Source organism: Panthera tigris, chromosome B4 (assembly GCF_018350195.1).
Source record: "Panthera tigris isolate Pti1 chromosome B4, P.tigris_Pti1_mat1.1, whole genome shotgun sequence".
NCBI classification, from domain to species: domain Eukaryota; kingdom Metazoa; phylum Chordata; class Mammalia; order Carnivora; family Felidae; genus Panthera; species Panthera tigris.
In genome coordinates, this window is record NC_056666.1 from 124,592,291 (window position 1) to 124,599,495 (window position 7,205).

A 7,205-nucleotide genomic window follows, 5' to 3' on the forward strand; every position below is an offset into this window, starting at 1 on the left:
TAGCCCACTGCAGCTCAAACACCTTACAAAAACGTAGGGCCATGTGGGCATCAAGCTAGAGCTGCTCCTCGGCGGGTGAGAGGTCTGAACCTTCATTAGCTTCATGGTATGCCCACTGCAGTAGGGAACTAAGACCACCAACTCCTGAGTGTTTCCCGTTTTGCTTCCCGCTGTCATCCCATCAGCCCATGAATGCTGATGCTACCTAACTTCAGAGATGGGCTGCCACTAAGAGCATGGCGAGTGGAGCCCATCCCGGGGTGAGTGTCTGAGGGCACACCAGACTCTTTCCAAACCCGAAATGCCAAGTGCTTTTGATTCCTCGGCGGGCAGTGCTCTCCGTGAGAAACTGTGTATTTAAACACTAGGTGCTTCGCGAAATAGGTAGACATATTGTTTCAAGGAACCCAGACGTTCAAAGAGAATTGCCATTCAGACCCTCCCCAGGCAGGCTGACCGTGGCAGGAAGCATTGTGGCTAAGAGGAAATTCAGCAGATTTGGGTTCAAGTTCTGGCTCGGTTACTTGCGAGCTCTGTGACCTTAGGTAACTTACTTAACTACCTTCAACATTGATTACTTCTTTTCTTAAATGTTTTATTTATTTATTTTAAGAGAAAGAGAGAGAGAATATCCCAAGCAGGCTCTGAGCGGTCAACACAGAGCCCAACATTGATTACCTCTTATGTAAAACTGAAGTAATGATAATATGTTTCACAGAAGTGGAAAAGGCTAATGAAGGTAAGTCACATAAGTCACTTGACCTCATTTCTGACACATAATCATAGGAGACCAAGATTCCCTGGGATTAAGAATAAATCTACTGTCCCTTCCCATTATAGAAGGAATGTCTATTCACCCCCGCCCCCACCCAAATCCATACCTTGAAGTCCCAACTGCCAGTGGGACTGTATTTGGAGACAGGACTTCTACGAAGGTAATTAAGGTTCCATGAGGTCATGAGGGTGGGTCCCTGCTCCAATGTGATCAGTTCCCTTATAAGAAGAGACACCAGAGAGCTCTCCAGCATGTAAGGACACAGGAAGGAGGCAGTCATCCATAAGCCAGGAAGAGGACCCTCGTCAGACACAGATACTGCCAGACTTTGGCCTAGGACTTCCAGCCTTCAGAACTGCAAGGAAAGAAATGTCCGCTGTGAAACCACCCAGACTGTGGTGTTTTACAGCCTGAGCACATTAACACACTTTCACATCAGTCCTCTGCAGCCAACATTGAACTTTCTTTTTGCAAATGTGATCAGTCCAGAAGGAAAGCACCATCCAGAAACATTGAGGCTGGTCCTTCCAGACTGGGTTCTCAGGGGCTCAAGAAGGAAACAGACATGCATGAATAACTTCAAGTGATGGCCTTCTTGCCAGGATCCTTGGAAATGTGAGAAATGGAGGGAGAAATCGACACACTGTACATCAAGAGTACAATAACCTCATCTTGTTCTCCTTTGAGATGGCTTCAGGGTGATGGCAAATGTTGCCCACTGAGGCTCAGAAAGCAACTTAAGTGAGGGGACCCATCCTCCCTAAACTGAGCCTTCATTTGTTCTTCCTATAGTGAACACAGATTTTTATTGTTCAGGATCCCTTCCATCCTGCCCACTCCAACTCCTAGCTCTGGGGACTGCCAGTCCCCTGCTCCAGCTCCAGGATGACCAGTCAGAACACCTTATTTACCTCTCCAGCCACAGTGATTGCACAAGAGGGGGGCATTTGGCCTGAGCCGAGCGAGTCAGTCTTCATCGAGACTTTTCAGCTAAAGCAATCTGGGAAGATGGCTTCCTATTACGGGATTGCTTGAGAGGATGTGAAGTCAGGGTTTTTGGTGGTCGTCTTCCTCCATCACAAGGAGTTAACCTGTCTGTAGGAGAGAATAGGAACAATGCAGAGAGGGAGGAAAAAGCGTAAAGCGATGAAAAAATAGAGTACACTCTGAAGATGCCTGAGGCCTGGATCCAGCTATGCCTGAAACCTGTGGACTTCCCAATCACGCAAGCCAACAGCTTGCAAGCCAATCAGCTTATGTTTTCCTTAAGCTGATTCGACTTGGTTGGGTTGATTTGTTGTTGTTGGTGGTGGTGGTTTGTCACTTGTATCAAAGTCTTAATACATTTCCCATGATGCCCAACCTGACTAGAAATCGTTGGCACCATCTGGTCAGGTGGGTCACTTTCGGGCAGCAAATTTCCCACAGCCCTTCACACTCAGCGGGGGCTAGACTCCCTTGCAGCCTCCTCTTACGACTTTTCGGTCCTCAGCCACCAAGTGGCTCGGGTGGCATCACATCCGCAGCTACCCACACCGCAGCATTTGAAGCAGGAGGGACAGAGCAGAGGCAACGGGCTGGTGTCTATTCCAGGCACCTTAAAACCTGCAAATCCAGTTTTCTGAGGGAAAGTTAGTGGAGTGCCAGCCGAGCAGGGGCAGCACAGAGCAGTTACAGTTTTCCTGTCGCCCAGACGGACGGCTTCCAAAGCTGGTACCACACGTCCAGTGTGTGCTCTGCGGAGAGATGCAGTTCGTCTGCCGTGGCTTGTCTTTGTGCCACGGGGAGGGCGGGGCAGGAAGAGCCAGCCCCTCCATCCACAGGACACAGAGACGTGAAGTCAGCTTGCATCCGAAGACCATCCTGGCCGTGTGACATGTGACCAGGGCACCAACTTCCGAGGAAAGCACAGCCCCACGTGTTCATTGGATAGTCCAGGGTCTACCAAACAGACCTGCTCCTGTCACCGCCCCAGCCCTGTGGGTGACAGCGCATCCGGGAAGTAAGAATCCACAGCTTGATGGCATTTCCTTCCCTTCGGACCCGTGAGGGGCTCTCACAGGAGTCGGCTCCCACCAAGTCTGAGGACAGGAGGAGGGGACAGGGCAGGAGTGAGTCTCTTCCGTGTGTTTCATGAGGAGAGAATGAGGTTAAGTGACAGCAACTGCTTCCTCAAAGCCACATTGTCAGCCCCATGCCTCACTTTCCCTTCCTCAGCCTCTCCCAGCTGTACCTCATCTTGGCCTCTGGGCCCATCCACCCACAGAACTCATGAAGACTTAAGCAATCCTGTGGCAGCCTGCCTGACCAGCCGGGACTGAGGCAGAAGTTTCTTCAGCACACACACAAGTAACCACCTAAACACACACACATCCTTACACGCATGCCTATACACACGAGCATACACTCACATGTTCCCACGCACATACGTATACACTATACATTCACGCATACAGGCTCGCGACAAGCACACACGCAAACGTCCATGCAAATAAATACGCAGCAGAAAATCACACCCACACATTCACCTAGGGTGGCCTATCGTACCCTGGCACATTTTTTAGTCAAGTTCATAAAACTGAGGCCTTTTTCCTCCATTGAGCTGAGTCACTGAGCCCGTAAATCCCTCCCCTCTACCCCCCATTCCAGTTATTTCATCCAGGATGAAGATCTGAGTTTTTCTTCACTTACAGCCTCTCACGGATGCTCCAAAGATATAGCTCTGTCATGACAGCTGGAACAAAATCTGTCACTAACATATGTGGAAATGAAACAGAGAGGAGCCAGTGGAAAGACCACGGACTCACTTGCGCCAAAAGCCCAACACTGAGAGCACACAAATAAAAAACCATAGTCCACAGGGGCGCCTGGGTGGCTTAGCGGGCTAAGCATCCGACTTCGGCTCAGGTCATGATCTCGCGGTCAGCGAGTTCGAGCCACGTGTCGGGCTCTGTGCTGACAGCTCGGAGCCTGGAGCCTGCTTCGGATTCTGTGCCTCCCTCTTTCCCTGCCCCTTCCCCTGCTTGCATTCTGTCTCTCTCTCTCTCTCTCTCTCTCTCAAAAATAAATATTAAGAAAATTTTAAAAAACCATAGTCCATATTTACCGAAATAGATGATAAATTCCAAATGAATATTAACAGATCACTCTCAGCACTCTAATAACTGAAATACAAGCATCATGAAGTAAGGCATCTATTATTGTAATTCACTCCATTAACATTCAAAACTAGTTATTGTGTTATTTGAATACTCACTCTTTGCCAATGTAGTATTGGCTTCATTACAGAGAATCAGAGCAAAATAGATGGATGAATATGATGACGCCTATAAATACATTAATAGGAGAGGAGATTCCAGAGACGGACCCACACAGAGGGAGAAATTTAATGGTAAAGGTGACAATTTTTTTTTAATTAAATATTTTTTTAATGCTTTTATTTATTTTTGAGAAAGAGAGAGAGAGAGACAGAGGACCAGCAGGAAAGGGGCAGAGAGAGAGGGAGACACAGAGTCAGAAGCAGGCTCCAAGCTCTGAGCTGTCAGCACAGAGCCCGACACGGGGCTAGAACTCACGAACTGCGAGATCATGACCTGAACCAAAGTCGGATGCTTAACCCACGGAGCCACCCAGGTGCCCCAGTGACCGTTTAAATCAGAAAGGAGAAAGGAAAGACCATCAGTATGTGGCCCTGACACAACAGTTCATTTACAGGGGAAAAATAAAATTAGATCCTGCCCCACGTCATTCAAAACAATAGATCCCAGATGCATGAAGCTTCAGTATAAAAACCCAAACCAAGAAGCTGACTCGTAACTACAGAGAACAAACTGAGGGTTACTACAGGGGAGGTGGGCGGGGTGGCGCCTTAACTAGGTGCTGGGGATTAAGGAGGGCACTTGTGATGAGCGGCGGGTGTTGTTGGAAGTGTTGAATCACTATATTGTACACCTGAAACTAATATTACACTGTGACTAACTACCTGGAATTTAAATAACAACTTAAAAAAAAAAAAACCACCAAAACTACAGAGCATGCCCAACGGCAAATGAATTCAGGTAACATGACGGGGCTTGCCAATTAGCAGAGTAACACTGAGTCCACATTTTGAGCCATAATACTTTGGGCCCCGCTTCCAGCATTATGCTGGGGTTTCGGTATGCTAGGAGAGAACACGGTAGAACATTCTTACGAGCTTCGGACGGAGAGACGGTCTTCCTAAGCAAGAGGGAAATCTCGAAGCTGCAGAAGGAAGACTGACAGATGTGGCTGAATCAGAATTTAAGATTCTAGGGGTGCCTGGTGGCTCAGTTGGTTGAGCGTCTGACTTCGGCTCAGGTCATGATCTCGAAGTCTGTGAGTTCGAGCCCCGCATCGGGCTCTGTGCTGACAGCTCAAAGCCTGGAGCCTGTTTCGGATTCTGTGTCTCCCTCTCTTTCTGACCCTCCCCTGTTCATGCTGTCTCTCTGTCTCAAAAATAAATAAACGTTAAAAAAAAATTAAAAAAAAAAAGAATTTAAGGTTCCATCAAATGACCACCAAGTGAAAGTTCAGATGTGAAGCGCTACATTTTTTCAATAGAAATATCATCAGTGTGTTCGATTACATCATTTATTATACAGCCTTAAGTAGTGGTTACCAAAAATGATGCAAAGTTGTATATACAGGTTTGGTAAAATTTCCAAGACACAGAGCTAAGGGTCCAAAACAAGTTACAGAGCTGACTAGATAGACAGATAGATCCCATTCATGTTTAAAAAGTGTGTGTGGTTTGGCCATAAGAGACTCTTAAAAACCGAGAATAAACTGAGGGCTGATGGGGGATAGGAGGGGCATTGAGGAGGGCATCTGTTGGGATGAGCACTGGGTGTTGTATGGAAACGAATTTGACAATAAATTTCATATTTTAAAAAAAAGTGTGTGTGAGGGGCGCCTGGGTGGCTCAGTCGGTTAAGCGTCCAACTTTGGCTCAGGTCATGAACTCACGGTTTGTGAGTTTGAGCCCCGCGTCGGGCTCTGTACTGCCAGCTCAGAGCCTGGAGCCTGCTTCGGATTCTGTGTCTCCCTCTCTCTCTGCCCCTCCTCCACCACACTCTGTCTGTCTGTCTCTCTCTCAAAAATAAATAAACATTTAAAAAGTTTTTTTAAGTGTATGTGAAAATTATTATAAAACTTCGTGGAGACTCCTTTTTAAATTTTATTTATTCTTGTTTATTTTAGAGAGAGAGAAAACCTTAAGCAAACCATGCTCAGCGTGGAGCCCGACGTGGGGCTCGATCCCACATCCCTGGGATCACGACCTGAGCCGAAATCAAGAGTTGGACGCTCAACTGACTGACACACCCAGGCGCCCCAGCGGGGACTGTTATCAATAGAGAACAGACTGAGGGTTGCTGGAGGGAGTGGGTGGAAGATGGACTGGATGGATGATAGGTATAAGGAGGGCACTTGTGATGGGCACTGGGTGTTGCACGTAAGTAAGAATTACTGAATTCTACTCCTGAAACCAATATTGCACTGTGTGTTGGCTAACTAAAGTTAAACAAAAAAAAAACTTTATGGAAAATGGACTATATTCATCCATAATGAACTGTTCGTGCTGGTATCTCTGGGCAGGCGGCTGGCATCAGAGGGTGAGGGATGGATTTCACTTTCTAGTCCATAAGCTTCTGAATTACTGAGTTCTTACAAAAAGAACGGATGCATGCATTTCATTGTGTCACAGGTAAGAGACAAAGAAAATCATAACATTTGGAATCGGGCCATTGTCCTGACTCCCATGTATTTTTAGCTTTGTCGCCTGTGGCAATTGGCTCCATCAAAATGAGGCAATAACCGCCTGCCTCATAATAATGATTTGAGCACTGACTAAGATAAATTACAGCTACCCTTTATTGAGCGCCCACTGTATACCGGGCTTTATAAATGCACTGTTACCTTTTCAATATACTATCGGCTAATTTTAGTGATTTGCATATAAGGAAACTAAGGCCCAGAGAGGTGAACTAACTTACTCAGGGTCACAGAGCTGCTACGTAGCAGAGCTGGGGGGAAACCTAGATTGTTCTGATTCTAAGATCAAGCCCGTTCACCCATGTTTGCCACTCGAGCTCCTTTTGTTTGCTCTCCCAGAAGGGTTCTGGCACTGGCTTAGGCAACACCCAGGGATCGACCAGCTCTAGCACAGCCCCCAGGCTGGACCCTGCAGAAAGGGGACCAGGAATTCCTGACTCATAGCCACAGCCGATTGCTCACAGGCCATGTCTGGAAGCGCCCATCTCCCACTTCCTCTGAAATAGATAACAGCTATTTTAGCCTCAAATGCCCCTGGCATAAACACATGAACAGTAATAAATCTGAACTGAAAAAAAAAAAAAAAAAAAAAGAACCTCCTAAAATAGCAGCCAGGGACCTGCATTATAAAACTCTC